Below are 21,945 nucleotides of genomic sequence, written 5' to 3'. Positions count from 1 at the left end.
AACACTAAACTTTGTTCAAGTAGTGGGGTTCACATCTGCGCAAGAAATTTGAGGTTTCATCCAGGGGCTTCTCACATTGGGAGCTTTACAGAGACAAACACTGCTGTGGCCCAGGAGATGTGGTGAAACATCTTCTTGCCACCTAGAACGAAGCAGTGGCCCTTCTGTGCATTGCATCTCCAGCACTCTGAGGGGGAGGCCGTGTGTGAAGGCTCAAAAAATGCAGCCACGCAAGGTGAAGGCTGCTGTCCTCGTGCCATGGCTTCTGTGGTGGCTGGCATGATGGACAAGGTTAGGGCAAGCATAGGAGAAAAAAATGGCTGCCTCTGGCTGCAGGAAGCATGCGTAATTACATCATAGGCCATTCTGCCCAACTGGCTTTGTGAGGAGGATATCACCAGGATCTCTGATCAACCTCACTTTCAACTTAATATGTTTTTGATTTTGCTGTGAGGTAAATAATTCGGCTTACTTACAGGGCAGTAGTGGTCTTATGAGCAGTGGTGACCAAAAAACTAGTTTCCTTTTCGTACCTCAGATCAGTCCCAGACCCCAGGGGGTTTTGCATCCCTACCAGCAGATGGAGACAGAGAACTAAAAACTTTGAGGCACTGCTACATAGCCGAGAGTGCCACCTGCAGTCCCTCAGCATTTATCTCCAGCAGATAGCAGAAGTGCAAACCTGCAGTTAAGAAAAAAGAAGGGACAGAAGAAGAGACGTTAGAAGATGCTCCCTGAGGTGTTAGGTTCCTTTGTGGGCCATCCTTCAGGTTGAGCTGGACAAGCGAGGGGTTGGTAATCCCTGATCAGCTTTAGCCCACAGCAGATCCAGGGGTCTTGGTTCCCTCTTATCCCCTGAAGGCTCCTTTTTTTTTGCTTGAATTTCTTCCTTTGTTGTGGCTGCTGTTTCTTTAAAGAAAAAAAAAAGTTACATTTTTCTTTCAGCAGCAACTGCGCCAGCTGTTTCTGGTTTGATCATTGGGACAGGCCCGGGCTGGGGAAAGAAACAGTGTAGCTCCTCTGTTCGCGGCTTCGGGCTGCTCGGGGATCCAGAGGCTGCATTGGGCCGTGTTCCCCTCCTCTCCCGCGCGCCGTGATCACGCAGCTTCTGTGCCTCTGCAGTAGGCCCGACCACATGGAGACAAGATAGCGCTGACAGTGGTTTCCCAGTGCAGGAAAGCTTATCAGGCCGGCAGCCTGGCTCGGGGACAGATGAATGCAGCGGTGCTTGGCTGTGATTCGTTTCTGGAAGGGAGGGGCCCTCGGGGGCGGGGGGGAATAAGGCTAGTAGGAGAGCCATAGGTTCCCAAGGCCCTGTCAGGATCAATTCTGGGAGCCTAAACAGCCTATTTGGCAGGAGAAGGGCTACAGCTCGGAAGGTGACAGATTCTCAGGAAGCCAGGGACTCCCCTTCCCCGTTGTCTCTGGCGATCCTGTCGGGAGGGAGATGCGAGTTCAGGGCCGGACAATTGAGAAGATGAAGTAGAGTTTTCCTCAGAATTTGTCTTGCTTATGCAAAAAGTATTTTTAACTAGGAAAAGCACTGGCTATAAAAGGGCATTTCTGCTGCAGAGAGGCCTAGGAGCTCCTTGGCCAGGGGTCAGGGAACCTTCTTCACCAGGAGGGCCTGGACCATCCTGAGAGGATTGGCGGCTCAGATAATTCAGACCTGAATGACCCAGAAGATGGTCATGGGATTGGTCCAGGGTTAGATCAGGATGACCCAGCAGATCCTCACAGTGGATGTCAATCAGATTGATTCCAAAGAGGTCCCAATAACAGAGGGAGACCTGCAGGTGGTTCGTCTGTTCCGTAAGGAATTGAGGCCCCTTATTTCCCATGTTCGGAAGGAACTGGGTATTAAAGGTGGTCCAGGAGGAGTCTGACAATGACGGAGTAGATCCCATGTTTGAACTCTGGGGCCCATCGAAAGACTTTCCTCTCCCTAAAAGGATCAAGAAGCTGGTGAATCAGGAATGGGACTTCCCAGAGGCGATCCCCAAGGTGGCTAGAGCCAGAATAAAATTGTATCCCCTCACGGAGAATATCCTGCAGCTACTGGTATTGCTGAAGGTACATGCTTCAGTCTCTGTGGTCACTGACAAGTCGACTATTCAGGTTGCGGGTTTGAAAGCATTAAAGGACGTGCAGGACTGTAAGCTAGAGATTCATTGGGAAAGGATGTTTGAAGTCTTGGCGCTGAGCCTGTGAGCAGCGATCTGTTGAAGTCTGATGCAGAGGGCTGGATCCAGAAGTCTCAGGAGATCTTCAGCAAACGCTGGTGTTAATAGGCAACTGAGATTGCATATGAGATTGACACACTTTGTGACTTGAGCTGGACTTCAGCCAGGAATATGGCTGCAGCATCAATGCAGCGTCTGCTGTGGTTGCAGAATTGGTCAGCTGATATGTGGTCCAGGTCTCAGCTCTGTAATCTTCCCTTTAAAAGAAGGAAAATTGTTGTTTGGGGAGGACCTGAAACAAGTGATTGAAGGTTTTGGGGGAGTCTAAAGGGAATAAACTGCCAGATGATAAGATGACAGGAAGTCTTTCCTGCCTTGCTCTAGGAGTCGGGAGTTGCGGCTTTTTTTTGTCCCAGTAAGAGTTCTGCACTGTCTTCAGGGCAGAACCTGAGTTCCGTTAGGTGGCAATTCTTTCGAGACTTCCCTGAGAGGGTGCCGGCCAGGGGGCTGGCAGCGGTAAGGTTTCACAATGAAGCCAGGCTGGTCCACTCTCTCAAGATGGTGGTGGAAGACCATCTATCACAGTTTTACGAAGAGTGGACCAGGATTTCTTCTGATCAATTGGTCCTAGAGGTAAATTTTCGCCCCATCATGGAAGCTTTCGTGGTGTCTCATTGTAGTGTCTGAGGCAAGCAAGCAGCAATTCAGGACACATTGTGTCACCTTCAGTTGCTGGCATGATAGTACTGGAAGCAGCCAGGGAGCGCAGTCGCGGGAAGTACTCTATTTACTATGTTGTGCCTAAAAAGGAAGGAGCCTTTCGTCCTATCCTCAATCTGCAAAAGGTGGAATGTGATACTGTGAGTTTCCCATTTTTCCGTATGGAAACATTGCTGACTGTGATAGCGGCAGTTTGTCTCGTGGAGTTTTTTGGGCCTCGCTAGACTTGACAGAAGCCTGTCTGTACATTCCCATTCGGGAAGAACATCAAAGTTTCTTTGTGTTATGGTTCTGGGGTAACTTTTCCAGTTTTGCGCCCTCCCATTCGGTTTGGCGACTGCATCTCACACATTCACAAAGGTAATGATAGTGGTGGCAGCAGCAGCTCTCCACAGGGAGGGGATCCTAGCTCATACTTATCCAGATGACTGGCTTATCCGAGGGAAATCGGAGGAGGTATGCCAGTAGTCGGTGCACACAGTGATGAATATGTTGCAGTCCTTGAGCTGGGTGGTGACTTGGGTGAAGAATCACCTGAACCCTACCCAGATGCTGGAATACTTGGGGGCAAAGTTCGATGCTCAGCAGAGTGTTTCTCACCTCAGAGAGGATTTGAAAGTTAGTCCCAAGTGGTGCACATTTTGCAGATGATAATTCCCAGGGCTTGGGATTATCTTCAGGTTCTGGGTTCAATAACATCTACGTTGAATTTGGTACCATGGGTTTTTGCCCACATGCACCCTTTACAGGAGGCATTGCAGTCGCGCTAGAATCCGTTGTCAGAAAAGTTTCATCGGGCTTTACACTGCAGGATACTTCCAGGTCCAGTCTCTCGTGGTGGCTGTGTCGGCCCAATTTGGAGAAAGGGATGGGCCTGGAGGTTCTGGACTGGGTTACAGGGATCACTGATGCCAACCTCAAGAGTTGGGAGGTGATCTGTCAAGAACGGCTGGCACAAGGATAGTGGTCACCAGTGAAAGCATCCTGGTTTATCAATTGCTTAGAAACAAAAGTAGTGTGCAGGGGGTTGGTGGAATTCCTTCCACAAGTCCAAGGTTGAATGGTCAGAGTGTTTTCGGACAATGTGACAACATAGCTTATATCAGTTGGCAAGGGGGAACGAAGAGTCACGTGGCTGCCCAAGGAGCCCAGGACCTTTTTGCCTGGGCAGAGTGACATTTGCAGGGGATAGCCGCTTCACATGTTGCGGGAGTGGACAATGTGCAAGTGGATTATCTCAGCAGGTAACAGTTGGACCTGGGAGAGTGCGAGTTGTTTAAGGAGGCCTTTGGCTTTATCCAATCCCCCATCTGGAATTGATGGTGACAAGGAGCAATGCCAAGGCAGCAAGTTTCTTAGCTGTAGATGATAGGTCACAGCTGAGGGCATATATGCTCAGGTTCTTCCATAGCCAACAAGGATCTTGCTATATGTGTTCCCTCCTTGACTGTTAATAGGTCGAGTGTTTAGGCACATCGAGAGGCATCAGAAACAGATGGTACCGGGGGTGCCGAAGAGGCTGCATCATCCATGGTTCATGGATCTGGTTCAGCACACAATTGACAGGTCCCTGAGATTGGTTCATTTGCAGGGGGCTATTAAGGCAAGGTCCTATTTTCTCAGACCGGGCAGATCACTGTTGTCTTGCTTCTTGACTTTTGAAAGCAAGCGCTTGCAACAAAAAGGATACTCAGCCTGTGATTTTCAAGAGCTTAGTTTACAATTCCTTGTGGGTTCAGGTGCCAACTTTGGGGTGTCTCAAAGGTATACCTCCAGGAAAATGTTGTTGGCCTCACATCTGGATGTTATGAGGTTTGTGAAGGGGGTCGAGCATCTGCAGCCGCTGGTGCATAGATTGGGTCTGGCATGGAGTTTAAACTTGGTCTTGTGGGTGCTTTGTGGGCCTTCATTTTGAGCCATTGAGGAAGGCATTGTTAAAGGACCTCACGCTGAAGGTGGTATTTTTTGTGGCAATTTTTTCATTCAGAAGGATCTCTGAGCTGCAGACTTTGTCATGGAGGAAACCATTTTTGAAGATTTCGGATGAGGGGGTGACTTTGCGCATGGTACTTTTGTTCCTATCTAAGGTGGTAACTTTATTTCACCTGAATCAGACTGTGGAGCTCCTGCCTTCCCAAATTGATCTGCTGAGTTGCCGGAGGCAAAGGTCACAAACAGTTTTCCATGGTCTGTTCATTTGTTTGTATTGTTAGGAAGTGCCAAAAATGGATGGAAGGCCTCCAAGGTCACAGTAGTATGTTGGCTGAAGGAATCTTTTGTTTCGGCCTACCTTTGTAAGGGAAGAAGAATTCTAGAGGGGTTGCGTGTGCACTCTACTAGAGGGCAGGCAGTGTTGTGGGCCGAGTGTCTGTGTCGGCACAAAAGATTTGTAGAGCGATGACGTGGTCTTCTCTTCACACTTTATCTTGCCGTTACCATTTAATGTTCAGGCTCCAGGAGAGCCAATCTTTGGTGAAAGTGTGTTTAGAGGGGTCTTTTGCGGGCCCGCCCAGTGTAGGGGTGCTTTGTGACATTCCTCTTGTCTGGACGGATCTGCGGTACAAACAGGAAAGGAAAATTGGTTCTTACCTGCTAATTTTCATTCCTGAAGTATCACAGATCCGACCAGAGACCCTAGCCCCTTAATGTTCTCAAGACCATTACGGCAAGTCTGTGTTCTGGCATGCTTATTGGAAAGAACTGTCAGAATGTATATATACAGAACCTAAAGACGTTTGCCAGGTTATGGTTAGCCCCTGGGGTTGATTTGTGGTTTTCTGTTTTGGGGGCTCCAACGTTTGGGTTTGGCATTAGCCTTCATTTAGGGGGTTGTTGAGGAGTTGTTATTCTGTAGTTGGCTTGGGTACAGGTTAATACTGAGGGACTGCAGGTGGCACACTCGGTTATGTAGCAGTGCCTCAAAGTTTTTAGTTCTCTGCCTCCATCTGCTGGTAGGAATGCACAACCTACTTGTCTGGACTGATGTGTGGTACTTCAGGAATGAAAATTAGAAGGTAAGAACCAATTTTCCTTTTATCTTCCAGATTTACTGAAGTGGCTTGAAGATCGATACTCAGAGGAGTTTTTGCTGCCTTTTATAATTATTCATTTAGTGCAAGCAATGACATTATTTAAAGTGATAAAAAAAAAGTTTAGAAAATGAAAGGAAAAACAAAAGGGTCTGCAGCTAAAAAAACCCCTCTACCACCAGGCTGGGCTGGCACCATGTTGAATGGCAAAAATGTACAATGACAACACACAAAGCATTCGATTCATTAATGTTTCTAATTTAAATCTCTTACTGGTATGGCTAAAGGACCCTTATAACTTCCTCACAGAAAAGTATTTAGCAAGCGTCAGAACCTTTGATTTGGGCATATCATATGTAACCATTGGTCCATTGTGGTAGTCATCCTTATTAGAAGTTATTTTACAAGTCCAGATATTCGTTATATATTTTTCAAGAATTTTTATTGTGCAATAAAAAGTGAGAAAGAATACTCACTTTACCATTTAAACAACTCACCAAGATATACTATGTTTCTTTGCCAGCTTCAGGGGCATAATTCTATCCTTGACTTATCTTCAGTGCCACCAGTTTATTTATATTCCTGGATAAGTGGATAAAACAGAAAATGGATGAGCACCAAACTCAACAAGGCAAAGGTCATTCACAAACTCAATAGTCACCCATAATACTTATAGCTTGGTGCAGTATGAAGAAACATAGAAACGACGGCAGAAGACCAAATGGCCCATCCAGTCTGCCCAGCAAGCTATGCACTTTATCCATTTTTTTATTTCCCTTTTTCTCTCTCCCACCTGTTACTATTGGCTTCCAGTACCCTCCAGCCCTAATTCCCCTCCACATCTTGCAGGTCACGTTTTGTTTTCCAGGGACAATAATTTATGCAGATACAAGGTGCGGTCATGAGTGCCGCAGTGGCTCCAGACATAGCAAACATCTTTCTTGCCACATTTGAGAAGCAGTATACATGCAATAGTGATTTGATTCAGTTTCTGGTATGCTGGAAGAAGAAGTACATAGACGGTATCTTTGTGGTCTGGAATGGTTCAGAAACTTCTCTGTGGTAGTTCCATGGCTGAATTCTCAATGTACAGTCGAGTATCTACTACTAAATAGAAGCCTAACGAAAGGAAACGTCTATGCAGTATTTAAAAAGAATGTTCTAGTGGGTCAATTTTTATGCCTTTGACAATTGCGGTCTTAATATTAATGAATTTAAATGTCAATCCAAAGGGATGGGGGAGCGCTTCCTCTCTAGGCCGGTATCCTATGCATCAGTTTGTCAAATTAACAGGAGTCATTGGTATATTTTATGGAGTCATCCATAAACTATATCAAAGCTGTTTATGTATTTCAAGTTTTGTTTTAGCTTTTTCTCTCTTTCTTCTCTCTTTTTCCCCGCCTACTTGATGACTTCAGCTAGGTCCTTGACTAAAGTGCTGTGCATCGGGGGGGCATGCACCTCAGTCATGTGCATGAAGGGACAGGAGCAAGCTTCTTTGTGTGCGAAAATGTGCCTGTTTTTTTTTATTCTTAAAGATATATGAATAATGGAGGGTTTCAAATTTGGTTTGTTAGTTGCATACATAATAGTGGGTGTTTATTGCTGTGATTATTAAGGCAGGTATGCTGGAATTCCTCAATGTACGGGCCATGATGTTGGGCCTAGAATTTTTTCTAGGGTGCTGCTAACGCTTGAGTTAGATTTTTCTGTGCTTAAGAGAGTGGAGAACCAGGAATTAAAAATTGGATATATTAACGCTGGATCTGTAAGGGGGAAAGAATGTTATCATTTTAAATGTAAGAGATCAGTTGCATCTTGATCTAATTTTTATAATAGAATCATGGCTAAAAGACCGTGATATTTTCTGTTTTAATCAGGTATGTCCTTGATGTTTTAAATATCTGCAATATGCCTTCCCAAAAAGGAAGGGCAGGGGCATTCTGATCTTATATAAATGAGGCTTGAATATAAAAAGAATATCTAGTTGTCCTCCATCCCCAATTGAGTCTTTGATTTTTAAGGTTTTTGGACTGGAAAATCTGTGTATTGTACCATCCCCCAGGCTATATCATTTCTCAGTTGAACCAGTTAGTTGAATATTTTTTCTGTCTCACTTGTTCAAAACTATATTCATTGGTGACTTTAATATTCATGCTAAAGACTGTTCCTCTTGCTATACAGAGGAATTCGTGTTAGCAGTGCAAGCAGCAAATTTTACTTAATTGATAGCCTCCAACTCATCAAGAGGAATGGATTATGTCTGTGTCTAATCTTTGTGTTTTGCAAACCCTGAGGTTAGACCATAGTTTAATAACTTGGGATTTTAAAATAGGCTTGAGCAGGTCCGGTGCGAGTATTGCACGGGACTAGGCATCTGCCTCCCTAGAGCAAGGGAAGTGGGCAGGGTGCTGTAGGAGGATGCAGGGGTGCCATTTTTAAAATGTGTGTAGGAGCAGTGTGCTAGAAGAGGGTGGTGGATTTGACGAGATCAGGTGGTAAACTTGGAGGTGCATGGTAGGCTTTTTTTTTTTTTTGCGGTTCGGGGGGGGGGGGGAGAGGGAGAATGTCATATCACATGATGCAGTGACATCATTGCCTAGGATGGCTAGACTCCCCTGCTCTGGGCTTGAGGCCTAAGGGAGAAGGTGTAAAATCAACAAAAAAATCTATCCGTCCATTGGTGGTTAACAAGGGCTGTTTGCACCAGTGCAGAGAAGAATTAGCTGGTCAGGAATGGTCTGGCTTGGATGTAGATGGTCTAGTGGGTAAATGGAACTCTTCCTTATCTAAGATTTACGATAGTTGCAGGGCCATTAATTAAGATTTAATACTCTGCCGAAGGAATTTCAGGAAATTAGAAAGACTGTGGAAGAAGGATCACTGGGAAGGAAATAAAATTCAATATAATACACAATTGCGGGAATATAGAAAACAATGCAAAATTACCCGGGATAGTTGTTATGCCTAAAGGATTGAATTAATTAATTATCAATCAGCCCCTGGAACATTTTGACACCATGTGTAAGTTAACTCCTCGTCACCATGTGCAAGTTAACTCCTCGTTCCAGCGCAGGTACCCAGCTGTCTCCTGCTTGTGAGAGACTTGCTGATTATTTTGAAAAGAAGATTTGAAGATATTAGAATGCAAATTGAGCCCAGGGTGAATCATTCAACATTTAATGAAGATGAACAATTAGCTAAGTGGCCTGTTTTAAGGGAGGAATCGGATAGGGAACATTCAGATGTTTAGTATGGTAAAACTATCTGCTGCTTATTTAGACCTTTGAACTTTTTTTATTGTGAAACATTTACGATCTGAAACTTGAAATTTTAAGAATAATAGTGAATGCTTTGTTGTCAGAGGGCCATTGCCCGATTCAATTGAAAGAAGCTTTTGTGAAACCATTGGTAAAAGATAAAAAGTTATCATTATTAGAGCTAAATAACTACCACCCAATTTCCCAACTTCCAACATTGACGAAAGTCATTGAAAAATGTGCCCTGGTGCAGTTTGAAGAATTAGTGGTGGAAAATTCAATTTTAGATAAACCTCAGTTTGGATTTCATAAGGCCCATAATAATGTTGTTTTTAACTGGTATGTTGATCAAAGATTAGATAAAGGGTTATCTGGCCTGTTGGTACATTTAGAAAGTGCATCTGCCCTTGATATGGTAAATCACCAATTTGTGATTTCTCAGCTAGTATTGGGCTTGGGGGACTTCTGTTGCAGTGGTTTAGGCCATTTTTAGCAGAAAGAAAACAACGGGTTCTCACAGGACAAGCAGGATGGTAGTCCTCACATATGGGTGACATCACAGAATGGAGCCCCCTGTACAGCAAACTTTTCTGTCAAAGTTTCTATAAAGTTTTGACTGACGCTGGCATACTGAGTGCACTGAGCATGCTCAGCCTGCAATTATCCCTGTGAACCACAGGTGTCTCCCTCAGTCTTCTTTTTTCCGCACTGCAGTAAGCATAGCGGTTAGGAGCTCTGTTAGAAATTCTAACACTTTTTCCTTACGGAAACACTTAAACTTTTACTTCACAAACACTTTTCCCTGCATGGGTCTCCCTTCGCGTACGTTTATTCGACGCTCGGTGAGTACTATGCCCTGTTTTTTCAGTCGGTTCCTGTCACCTCCCTGGCCTGCCAACCGACTGCGGCCTTCCCTCTCCCTATGTTTTCAGTTAGCCACACATAGCCTGCGAGTGTCCCTCTGTGACACTCTGCCTGGTTATTAGCACTAATGGGACAGGGACTTCCACGGTTTCCATTGCCGCCAGGGCCCCTGTCAATTTCAGGTCCTTCAATTTCCTCGGTACCCTCTCGCAGTCGATGCCCCCATCGGTACCCCCTTTAGACAGTCCTGGATTCTTCGATGCCATCGGTACCCCTCCCCCCACGATACACTGATGCCATCGGTCCCTGCATCGTTTCTGTCAGTGCCATCCATGTTTTTCATCCATGGCACTGATTTTTCCTTGGGTTTCATCGGTGCCATCGTTGCCCAGATGGATGCCATCAATGCACACCTTTGTCTCGGTGCCATCCATGCCCAGGTCGATGCCACTGTCACCCAGGGCAATTACATCGATGCCAGGGTCATTTCCATCGATGCCATCCTTTATTTTATCAATGTAATCGATGCCAAGGACATTTCCATCGATGCCATTGTCCATGGCATTGATGCCCAGGTCAATTCCACCAATGGCATCCATGCCAGGGTTGATTCCATCGATGGATTCGATGCTCAGGTCGATGGCATTGATGTCTGGGTCAATTCCATCGGTGCCATCAATGCCAATGTCGATTTCATCTATGCTAATGTCAATGTCATTGATGCCAATGTCGATGCCATCGATGCCAGGATGGATTCTATCAATGACAATGCCAATGTCAGTTCCATCAGTGCCCATGTCGGTGGCATTGATGCCATGGACGCCATTGGTACCCGAGTCGATCCAATCGATACCGTTGACGCCCGTGGCCATGCCGTTGATTCCCATGACCATGCCGATGCTGTCGGCGCCCGCCTCCATACATCGATGCTCTCAACGCCCAAGTCATTTCCATCGGTGTCTTCGATGTTCCTATCGATGCGGTCATCGACTCAGTCGATGCCGGTATCATATTTCCGATGCCAACAATGTTTTTTCGATTATTCGATGCCACATCATTTCCATAGATACCTACGCCGATGCTGTCAGTGCTTCCATCACTGTCGTCATTTCTCTGCCCGGGTCATCGACGTTTTTTCATATATATATATTTTTGACAATACCCTTGAGGCCGCTGAGGCCGCCATCGACACCAATGAATACCGACATAGCACCTCCACTTAATGCCCGCGCCTAAACACAGTGCTCCATGCTTTGGGTTTTTATTAAAGCCCCGTATTAGCCTACGACACTACATAGTGCCAGGAGCAGTGCAGGCATGCTGACAGTCCATCATCAGTCGCCATCCAAGACAGCGAGGGCATCCATCTTGGCGCTGGGGAAAGACCGGGCCGAGCACTGTGGCACGCATCGTCACCGACATTGTGAACGTCCGCCACCGACGCCATCCAGCACATCGGTGCTGGAGAATGCCCGGTCCAAGAACATCACCACTGCCATCACCACTGTTCCGCAGTGCTGGCAGTCCTTGGTGCTCCAGAAACACCGGAACGCATTCCGAAGAATTCTGCACTGGCATCATGAGACATCGAGCTGCTGCGACGAGGGCCGGGTTCACGAGCCAAAGATGGCTCCCATGTTCCCAAGGTATGCCCCACCGATATCTGTGCGGGATTGTGGATTACGGTGGTAGTGCCAGCCACGCCCAGCCTATCTCCTCTATATCTGTGCCACCATACCAGGCATCAGAGTTGAGACGGACGTCTACGTCCGACAGGCTACCCCTCGATGACTCCTGAAATCCATGGAGCCAGCAGTCTTCATCCAGCTCGTCCTTCGGCAATCCACGTCGGATGGTAAGTACTTGCTTCTGCAGCATTCCCATTGAGATGTGTTCTCTCATTTGGGCCATATGGTTCGAAAAGTTCTAGGTCATGTACCTTCCAAGAACTGTATTAGTGTCACATATCGCTATGCCAGCTATGTCAGCCACAGTACCAAGAAAACCTCTCTATCATTTCTTTGGGATTGCATCAGGACATCCTCCCATTTTCAGCAACAGGGCTCTGTACTGGTTAATACTCTGGCTTCTGGTTCCTAATTCAGAACCAAAGTTCCAGATGCATTCGCTGATCTGCTAAACACGAGATCCAGCAAATACTACCTCAATTGCAAATCCACCTCGAAGCCTGACGACAGGTCTCAATGTCTCCTTGTACAGCACACACAAATGCGGGTAAGACTTTACCGTTCATGCTCCCATGGGAGGTTACATGATATCCAGATTACATCAGCCCCTCCAGTTGGACACCTCCTGGTCTCCCAACTGGCCAGATATCAGAGCGGCCACCCCACTTTGTACCAAGGTTCCAGGTACACTCCCCCCAGACACTACAAAGCACACGGGGGGGGGGGGAGTTTTAATTACACTATTCTTTCTTTCAACAGAAAGTAGTTACTCTCCGCTCATCCTGGACCTCAGCAATACAAACTGTCTTCAGAAGGCACAGGTAAAATGGTATCTCTCATCACCATGCTTCCAGATCGCAGTAAGTACATTACCTCTTATTTTTCTATGTGCTTCATGGTGAGTCAACAATATTACAATCCCAAGCTCTGCCGGTCGCACCAGCTTCAGCAACTGGGATATTTCATTGAATCACTATCGGTGACTGCTGTTTCTCTATGGAGTGCAAAATCATTCACGCTTTTCCTTGCTTGGACAGCTGCATATAACCACAGTCAGTCCATGCAAGGAGCACTAACTTCTTCATGATTCACTATAAATTTACTACCTGGGATTACTGTCACTGCCATAAATTCCTTATACAATACTTCTGGACACCACAGTCACAATGACCTTCCTGTCCAGCATCCGCGCAGACGTTCTACTAAATTCTTACATGTCCCTGCGCGCATATTCCATAACCTCAGCCCCTCAATTCTTCATTGTCGGGCCATGAGGTTTTTTCACTATGCACTTTCCTCATAGATCCAAAACTACTATGGGTTAGATCCAGTGAATTTCCATTATCAGTGGGTCTAAGCTGTTCAACCGCTTTCGTCCCTCATCCATATTGCAGATCTAGAACCAAAACCTAGTCTGATTCTGCTCATGCTCGCATTTACTCAGGGTTGTAAAGTTTGACCTAAAATCTTCTCAACCCAATATGCGTCTATTCCACTCCAGGCACAGTTTCACATGAACTTCCTGGAGCTTGTAGCCATGAGTTATACCCTTATGCCTTCCAATACTGCCTCTGCAACAAATCTTTGTGCATACAGACGGAAAGCACATTGTCCCTTTGCTGTCTAACACACAAGCACGCACAACCTCTTAGCTGCTCTGCAAGGAAGCTGTGCAGCTCTACTCTTGGCCCTTGCTCACGCCATGCATCCTGGGGCCACTTATCTAAGAGATTTACTGAATGCACTAGCAGACCTTCTCCATGTAGATTTCCATCCTCTCGAATGGTCTCGGACACTACATGTGTAGTGGGAAAAATCTTCTAACACTGAGGTCAACCGAACTTGCCCTCTGCGTCCGAATCGAACCATACGGTGCACAGATTCTACTCCCTACACATGTTTTCCAATGCGTTCCCATCAAGGGCCTCTTAAATGTGTCTCTTCCACTGCCTTTCATAGCCAGCACTCTTCTAATGCTGAACTGGAACGGGGTTCAGTGTTCCTCAGACCCACGTCCTGGCCGAGACCAGTATGCTTCCCATACTTCTCAATCTATCACACCAGTAACCAATTTGCCTTCTCACCAGTCATTCACAAATCGTAGACTCACTGATGTTCTCAGGTACTGGTAGCGTCACAAAACCTTCCACACACAAATCCTACCATTCAAAATGGCATGATTTACCACATGACGCATTCAAAAGGGTATTACCCTTTTTTCTACACCACTCTTTTCTCTTGCTCCCTCGGATTCTGCTCCCCAGACATCCTCCACATAGCTACATCTCTGTTTCAATTGGTGTATCGTTTGGAAGTGGGGATACCCGATTAATGGTAAACCCCTTCTGAGTCAGCTTACCTTGGATTATCCACTGATCAAGCTGCCTCTATTTTCACTAGTCACGGAATGGAACCTATATTTCGTGCTTATAAGTCTCATACATTCTCCGTTCAAGCTTTTCCATTCCTCTCATTTCACTGTTTGGCATGGGAAATTCTTTCCCTCATAAATGTCACTTCTGCCAACAGGGTCAGTGAGTTACACACCTTGTTACATACTCATCCGATCCTGCGTTCCTCAGTGACTGAGTGGTTTTACGTATTCAACTTCATATCCTTCTTAAGGTAGACGTTGCATCTCACCTTACTCAGAATATGCTCTGCCCATTTTTCCCAACACCTGTCTCTCACCAGAGAGAGAGGGTTTTTCCACTCCTTGGACAGTAATAGTGCACTTGCATTCTATCTAGATCGCACTACATTCCATAGAAATTCCACCTAAATCTTTCCTTTTGTGGCAAGAGACAAGTTGCAAGTTCCAGTTGGCAAACAGACCTATTCCTCCTAATTGACAGTCTGTATCTCTTTTCCTACCAACAAGCAGGCATTTCATTATAACACTGTGTAACCACACTCTGTTGCATCCGTCCCAGCCTCAATAGCTTCTCTTCGGCCAGTGCTGCTTGTACATATTTACCAGGCTGCAACCTGGCGCTCTCTCCATATCTTCGCAGCCCATTATTGCTTAGATACGACTAGCCGGCATGCTCCATGTTTGGCCAGTCCGTCTACTCCTATTCTTTTTGGTTTAACCACCCAACATCCTTCCACCAACCCGTTAAGGGTTTCAGGGTGCCCTCCATTCCAAATTCCACCCCCGTCATTGTGCCATTTGTGTGTCTTGGATTTATTTGGTGCACTCTCGGGCATCCTCAGCTCGGTACTCACCCATATGTGAGGACTACCATCCTGCTTGTCCTGTGAGAAAGCAAATGTTGCTTACCTGTAACAGGTGTTCTCACAGGACAGCAGGATGTTAGTCCTCACGAAACCCACCCGCCACCCTGCGGAGTTGGGTCTGTATACGTTTTCACTTTTATTTTAGTTTCGCCTGCACGTTTAGCTGTAAGACGAGACTTGAGGGAGACACCTGTGGTTCACAGGGATAACTGCAGGCTGAGATTGCTCAGTGCACTCAGTGTGCCAGTGTCAGTCAAAGCTTTCCGTACAGGGCTCCATCCTGTGATGTCACCCGTATGTGAGGACTAACATCCTGCTGTACTGTGAGAACACCTGTTATAGGTAAGCAACATTTGCTTTATAAGGGGTTCATTACAGTTGGAATGAATAAATGTTTGTGGGGGAGTATCACAGGGATTTGTATTGTCTGCTGTATTTAACATTTACATGGCTCCCTTGGGTTTGGTGATTGACTCTCTTGGAGTTCAGTACTTTATGTATGCTGATGACATCCAGCTATATATGGCGGAGCTGCCATTTTTTCATCGAACTGGTAAATACTTTTGAAAGTTTTGGTTGAAACTCCTCTCAAAGCTGTGTTGCCTAAATATAAGGTTTACATGTGAAAGCTTTGGTTGAAACCTCTTAAAGCGGGGTTGCCTAATTCCCAAGTTGCTCTGGACCTCCTTCCGTAGGGCTCTACATTGAATCCTGTTGCTTCATATTCAACACATTTTAAGTCATATATTCCACTGCTTTACCATTGGGCTCTGTCCCGCCCTTGTGACAAAACATGGCCCGTGTCGGGAGACCCAAAGACCTCTCTGCAAAAGTATCACTTAAATGAAGAATGTGTTGACTTCAAGTCTGATTATTGAATCTTTTGAAATTGGATCCATTCACCTTAATAGCGCTATACCCTTTGTTATGGTGTATCCAGCTATATATTCCATGTGAAACAGATGGTTCACTTCCTTGTATGCTATTGTAGAATTGTTTAGCACTTAAAAACTGGCTGAATAGTAGAGGGCTGATGCTGAACATTAAAAAGATTCAAATTCTCTGGGTTAGTAAGAATATTCATAGCCTAATGAGTATAAGGTATTATGATAAAACATTAGCATTACATACAGAGGTTCATAACCTGGTGGGTTTTCTGGATTCTCAATTAACATTTAAATCTCAAGTAACTGTTCTTTTTCTAAGCTAAAAACGCTCAAACCACTAAGATTTTTTTGAAACGTAATTTGTTATGGATGGTTTTGCAGGCATTAGTTTTAGGGAATTTGGATTACTGTGGCCTCTACTGGTTGGGCTTCCAGCCAAACGTCTCCAAGCGCTGCAATTAGTGCAACATGCTGCCACTAGAATAGAGACTGGGATTGGTTATTTTGAACATATTTTGCCTAGTCTTCTCTCTCTCTCTCTCTCTCTGCATCGGCTTCCGAAAGGTTGGAGATACCAATTTAGAATTGTTATCTTATATAAATTACTTTATGCTGAGACAGGCTGTATACTTGCACAGCAGCTGAATTGGTATGTTCCAGGTAGAGAACTATAAGTTTCAGACCTCATATAAATGTGCTCTTTTTATGTTGGGTCCAGACTTTGGAATGAACTTTCTATAGAAATATGATCATAAGATTTAAAACATTTTTGGAAGATGGTTAAGGCTTATTATTTTAAGATGGCATTTAACAATTCTGTTTAATTTTTTTCCCCTTTTTAGGTTTATATGTTTTTTTATTGTATTATTTTACTGTTGGTGATGATTTTATGAATGTATTTGTGTAATCTGCACTGGATTTACCAATGGAAGTTGCAGAATATAAAAATGTAAAACATTTCAGGAACCCCCACGTTTTGCTTTCACTTGCAGCAAGAATGCCGCTCAACTCTAGATCCGGTGATTTCAATGCCTATAGTCGATCAGGCACAAGTATGCACATCTTATGAAATGTGCTCTTTGCGTATACAACGGATTATGTAGGAAGGACCTTCATCATAAAGCAAGAATTTAGCTGCCGGAACTCATTTGTGGTGTATTTGATCATCTGTCCCTCCGGTCTACAGTAGGTTGAGAAGACGAAGCACATGGTTAGAACCCGTTTAATGGAGCATAAAAATGTTTTTACGAACACAAAAGCTAGAAGCTCCTAACGTCTCACATTTCATTGAAAAACATTCATTCAGTGATATCAAATGGACAATTCTGGACCGGGTCTATGAAGATTGGAGGGGTGGGAACAGGGATTGATTTACAGGATGTAATTTGTGCAACCTATGGGTTTGAATATGGAAATAGATTGAAGCATATTCCTTTAAGACTGTTCAATAAATCTGATATAACGGGCATCTGTAACAGCTGTTTAGTGTTTTTAAACAGCATTATTCATTACATGATATATTTAAAGCCTCTATAATACTCTGTGAACTGCATGATGTTTTATTGCTGTGCCAGCTATAGATATGATATATATATATATATATATATATATATATATATATATATATATGTTGTTAGTGAATGACCTTTGGCTCATTAAGTTTGGTGCTCACCCATTTTTTATGTTTACTTATGCACTTATCGAAGAATATAAATAAACTGGTGACATTAAAGATTGTCAAGGATAGAATTAGGCCCCTGAAGCTGGCAATGAAACATAGTACTATGATGGCAAATTGCAATAAATGGGAAATTGAAGGAGAGTATTCTTTCTTACTTTTTATTGCACCATAAAAATTCTTGAAAAATATATAACTTGAATATCTGGACTTGTAAAATAATTTCTAATAAGGATGACTACTACAGTGGGCCAGTTATTAGATATTGTCCCAAATCAAAGGTTCTGACATAAGAAGTTTCTATACTGGGTCAGACGGAGGGTCCATCAAGCCCAGCATCCTGTTACCAACCGTGGCCAATTCAGGTTACAAGTACCTGGCAAGTACCCAAACATTAATAAGTAGATCCCATGCTACTCATGCCATAATAGCAATTAATGGGCTTCTCCTCTAGGAACTTATCCATTTTTCAACCCAGCTACACCACCTCCTTAACGACATCCTCTGTCAACAAATTCCAGAGCTTAATTGTGCATTGAGAGAAGAAGAATAGACTCCAATTTGTTTTAAATGTGCTACTTGCTAACTTCATGGTGTGCTCCATAGTCCTTCTATTATCTGAAATAGATTCACATTTACCGGTTCTAGACATCTCATGATTTTATAGAGGTCTATCATATCTCCTCTCAGCTTTCTCCAAGCTGAACAACCCTAATCTTTTTAGCCTTTCCATCCCCTTTATCATTTTGGTCGCCCATCTCCAGTGCAACTATACCTTTTTTGAGATGCAGCAACCAGAATTGTTCACAGTACTCAAGGTGCAGTCTCACCATGGAGCAATACAGAGGCATTATGATATTTTCACTTTTATTCACCATTCCCTTTCTAATAATTCCCAACATTCTATTTGCTTTTTTCACTGCCGTAGCACACTGAGCTGACGATTTCAATGTATTATCCATTATGACACAGATTGTTTTCCTAGGTTGTGGCTCCTAATATGGAACCTAATATCGTGTAACTACAGCATGGGTTATTAATATTTTCCCTATATGCATCACCTTGCACTTGTCCACTTTAAATTTCATCTGCCATTTGGATGCCCAATCTTCCAGTCTCACAAGGTCCTCCTGCAATTTACCACAATCCGCATGTGATTTAACTACGCTGAATAATTTTGTATGACCTGCAAATTTGATCACCTCACTCATTGTATCCCTTTCCAGATCATTTATAAATATATTTAAAAGCACAAGTCCAAGTATAGATCCTTAAGGCACTCCACTGTTTACTGTTTTGCACTGAGAAAATTGACCATTTAATCCTAATCTGTTTCTTGTCTTTTAACCAGTTTGTAATTCACGAAAGGACATCGCCTCCTATCCCATGACTTTTTAGTTTTCTTAGAAGCCTCTCATGAGGAACTTTGTCAAATGCCTTCTGAAAATCCAAATACACTACATCTCCTGGCTCACCTTTATCCACATTTATTAACCCCTTCAAAAAAAAACAAAACAAAAAAAACCAGACTTCCCTAGGGTAAATCTATGCTGGCTGTGTTCCATTAAACCATGGCCTCCTATATGTTCTATGAATGTGATCTTTAGAATAGTTTCCACTATTTTTCCTGGCTCACCAGTCTATAGTTTCCCGGATCACCCTTGAAGCCCTTTTTAAATATTGGGGTTACACTGGCCACCCTCCAGTCTTCAGGTACAATGGATAATTTTAATGATAGATTACACATTTTTACTACTAGATCTAAAATTTCATTTTTTGGTTCTTTCAGAACCATGGGATGCATACCATCTGGGCTAGGTGATTTGCTACTCTTTAGTTTGTCAATCTAGCCTACTACATCTTCCAGGTTCACCGTGATTTGGTTCAGTTCATCTGACTCATCACCCTTGAAAATCATCTCTGGAACCAGTGTCTCCCCAACACCCTATTTAGTAAACATAGAAGTAAAGAATTCATTTAGTCTTTCTCCAATGGTCTTATCTTCCCTAAGAGCCCCTTTAACCCCTCAGTCATCTAACAGTCCAACAGACTCCCTTGCAGGTTTCCTGCTTCGGATATATATTTTTAAAGTTTTTAGTATGAATTTTTGCCTCTTCGGCCAACATCATTTCAAATTCTCTCTTAGCCTGTCTTGTCAATGTTTTACACTTAACTTGACAATGCTTATGCTTTTTCCTATTTTCTTCAGATGGATCCTTCCAATTTTTGAAGGATGTTTTTTTTTGGCTAAAATAGCCTCTTTCACCTTACCTTTTAACCATGCCAGTAATCATTGAATAACATTCTGTGAATGTTATGAGGGTCCTTTTAACTATACCAGCAGGAGATTTAAATCAGAAAAATTAATGAATCAAATGCTTTGTTGTCTATGAGAATATCACATTCATCTGCTTAGACTCTGGTAAATGATTGACAAAAATGTACAATGGTTATTTACAATCACAGCAGGAGCAAGCAGGGAACAAATTTTCATCAAGAGGGTATGAGTTAGGTTACTCGAAAGAGATTTTAAAAAATGAATTTATTTTGCTTTAAAAATGAAACAAAATAGGAAATTTTTACAGAATTGTCTGTTTTGTTTCCAATTAATACAGTACTCGCAATTCTCTGAGGACACACAGGATGGCAGTCTTCACACATGACTTACATCATCCGATGGAACCCAGCAAGGAAAACGTCAAAGTTTCAAGAACTTTGTCTGAGCTTCTCTGAGCATGCTGAGCATGTTGTTATAACATGCATCCAGGCGGGTCCCTTCAGTCTCTTCTTTTCGGCAGAGCCTCATGTCTCACTCTAGTTTGGTATTAAAATAGCCTCTTTTCTTTTTCAAACTTACATTTGTGTTTTTTGTGTTTTTCTACTTCATATTCATTGGGGGCCCTTATTGTCTTAGGTTTATCAATATTTGGGTAAGTTTCTTTGTTCTTCCCCAGGGGGAGGGGGCATGGTGCAATCAGTGACTGCCAGCCATCGATTTCAATTTTGTATCCCTTTTATTTCATGATGCCATGTCATCCACAGGATTTAAGTGATGTCCCATGTATACGAGGCAGAAAAAGGCCACTGGTATACATTTGACAATAATTGTAAAATGTAGAACCACCAAATGTAGATCAATTGAATATATTTGTAGGACCTCTGATCTACGTGAGAATGTTAACCATACAGACTCATTTGTAGTATACAGGTCCAAATTTAATTTATTAATCAAAAAAATATTTTTTTCTTTTTCAAATTTTTATGTTTAAAAGAAGTTGCAAGACCCACACTATCAGCAGCTGTTCAATGCATCACCGTCGTACTAACTATAATCCACCTTTCAAAGAGAGGAAAACCACTCCACTAGATAACTCTTAGCGGGTTTTGTAAACTGACAGTCCTGGACGGTATACTCAGCTTTTAGACGTCCTTAGCGTCTCACGTCCTCAGCGTCCCGACACGGCCGTGTTTCGAAACCCGCTAAGAGTTATCTAGTGGAGTGGTTTTCCTCTCTTTGAAAGGTGGATTATAGTTAGTACGACGGTGATGCATTGAACAGCTGCTGATAGTGTGGGTCTTGCAACTTCTTTTAAACATAAAAATTTGAAAAAAAAAATATTTTTTTGATTAATAAATTAAATTTGGACCTGTATACTACAAATGAGTCTGTATGGTTAACATTCTCACGTAGATCAGAGGTCCTACAAATATATTCAATTGATCTACATTTGGTGGTTCTACATTTTACAATTATTGTCAAATGTATACCAGTGGCCGTTTTCTGGTTTGATGTGTGGTGACAATTTTGGAGGCTCTGGAATAAGTGTTCTTTTGGGCATTTTTTGTGTGATTGATACCCTGTATATGAGGACCATGTCTAACAAAAATCCCCATGATAGACGTGTCCTCTGCCTTGAGGCATTGCATGACATTCAGGGTTGCAGCAAATGCATCCAGATGACTCCAAAAGGACATTGGGATGGAGTGACTCTTTGAATCGGGCAAGTCGGAGACATAGGCATCAACATCAAAGGACCTTGGAGCTGCACTAATGACCATCAAGCCTTCAACATCGGTGGCACCATCTGTTCATCGACGTTAAAGGCTGATAGAGGCGTCTGAGACAGACACTCACCTAGCTCCTTCAAGTCAAAGATGATGGGTTCGTTGTTATCAGCCTCGGCACCAGGAAGAGACTGATCAGAGCATCAAAGGAAAGCCAAAGAAGCATTGGCATCAGTCCTTGTTGATGTATGATGCCGGGCATGGGGGATTCATGCCAAAGAAAACGGGGACTCCATCCCATCCTGGACCAGTAGATTCTGTGATGCCCCCAAAGTGACCCAGTGGGGAGATCAGCCAATTCAACATGATATCCAGGGGTTAGCCACGGCCT

The 21,945-nt window shown here is 43.6% G+C and overlaps 1 protein-coding gene across 1 annotated transcript in view; it reads left to right on the top strand.

Moving 5' to 3' along the window:
- The window catches only part of PCYT1A (phosphate cytidylyltransferase 1, choline, alpha), an 83,740-nt gene extending 63,335 nt beyond the window's left edge, over positions 1–20,405 (top strand). Inside the window, exon 11 of the transcript XR_003858714.1 lies at positions 20,165–20,405. The gene's annotated coding sequence lies outside the window, so the exon portion shown is untranslated. The remainder of the gene's footprint in view (positions 1–20,164) is intronic.
- Positions 20,406–21,945: the final 1,540 nt, after the last annotated feature.

The sequence above is a fragment of the Rhinatrema bivittatum genome, chromosome 9, assembly GCF_901001135.1.
Source record: "Rhinatrema bivittatum chromosome 9, aRhiBiv1.1, whole genome shotgun sequence".
Classification (NCBI taxonomy): domain Eukaryota; kingdom Metazoa; phylum Chordata; class Amphibia; order Gymnophiona; family Rhinatrematidae; genus Rhinatrema; species Rhinatrema bivittatum.
This window is presented reverse-complemented; position numbering and strand designations above follow the sequence as displayed.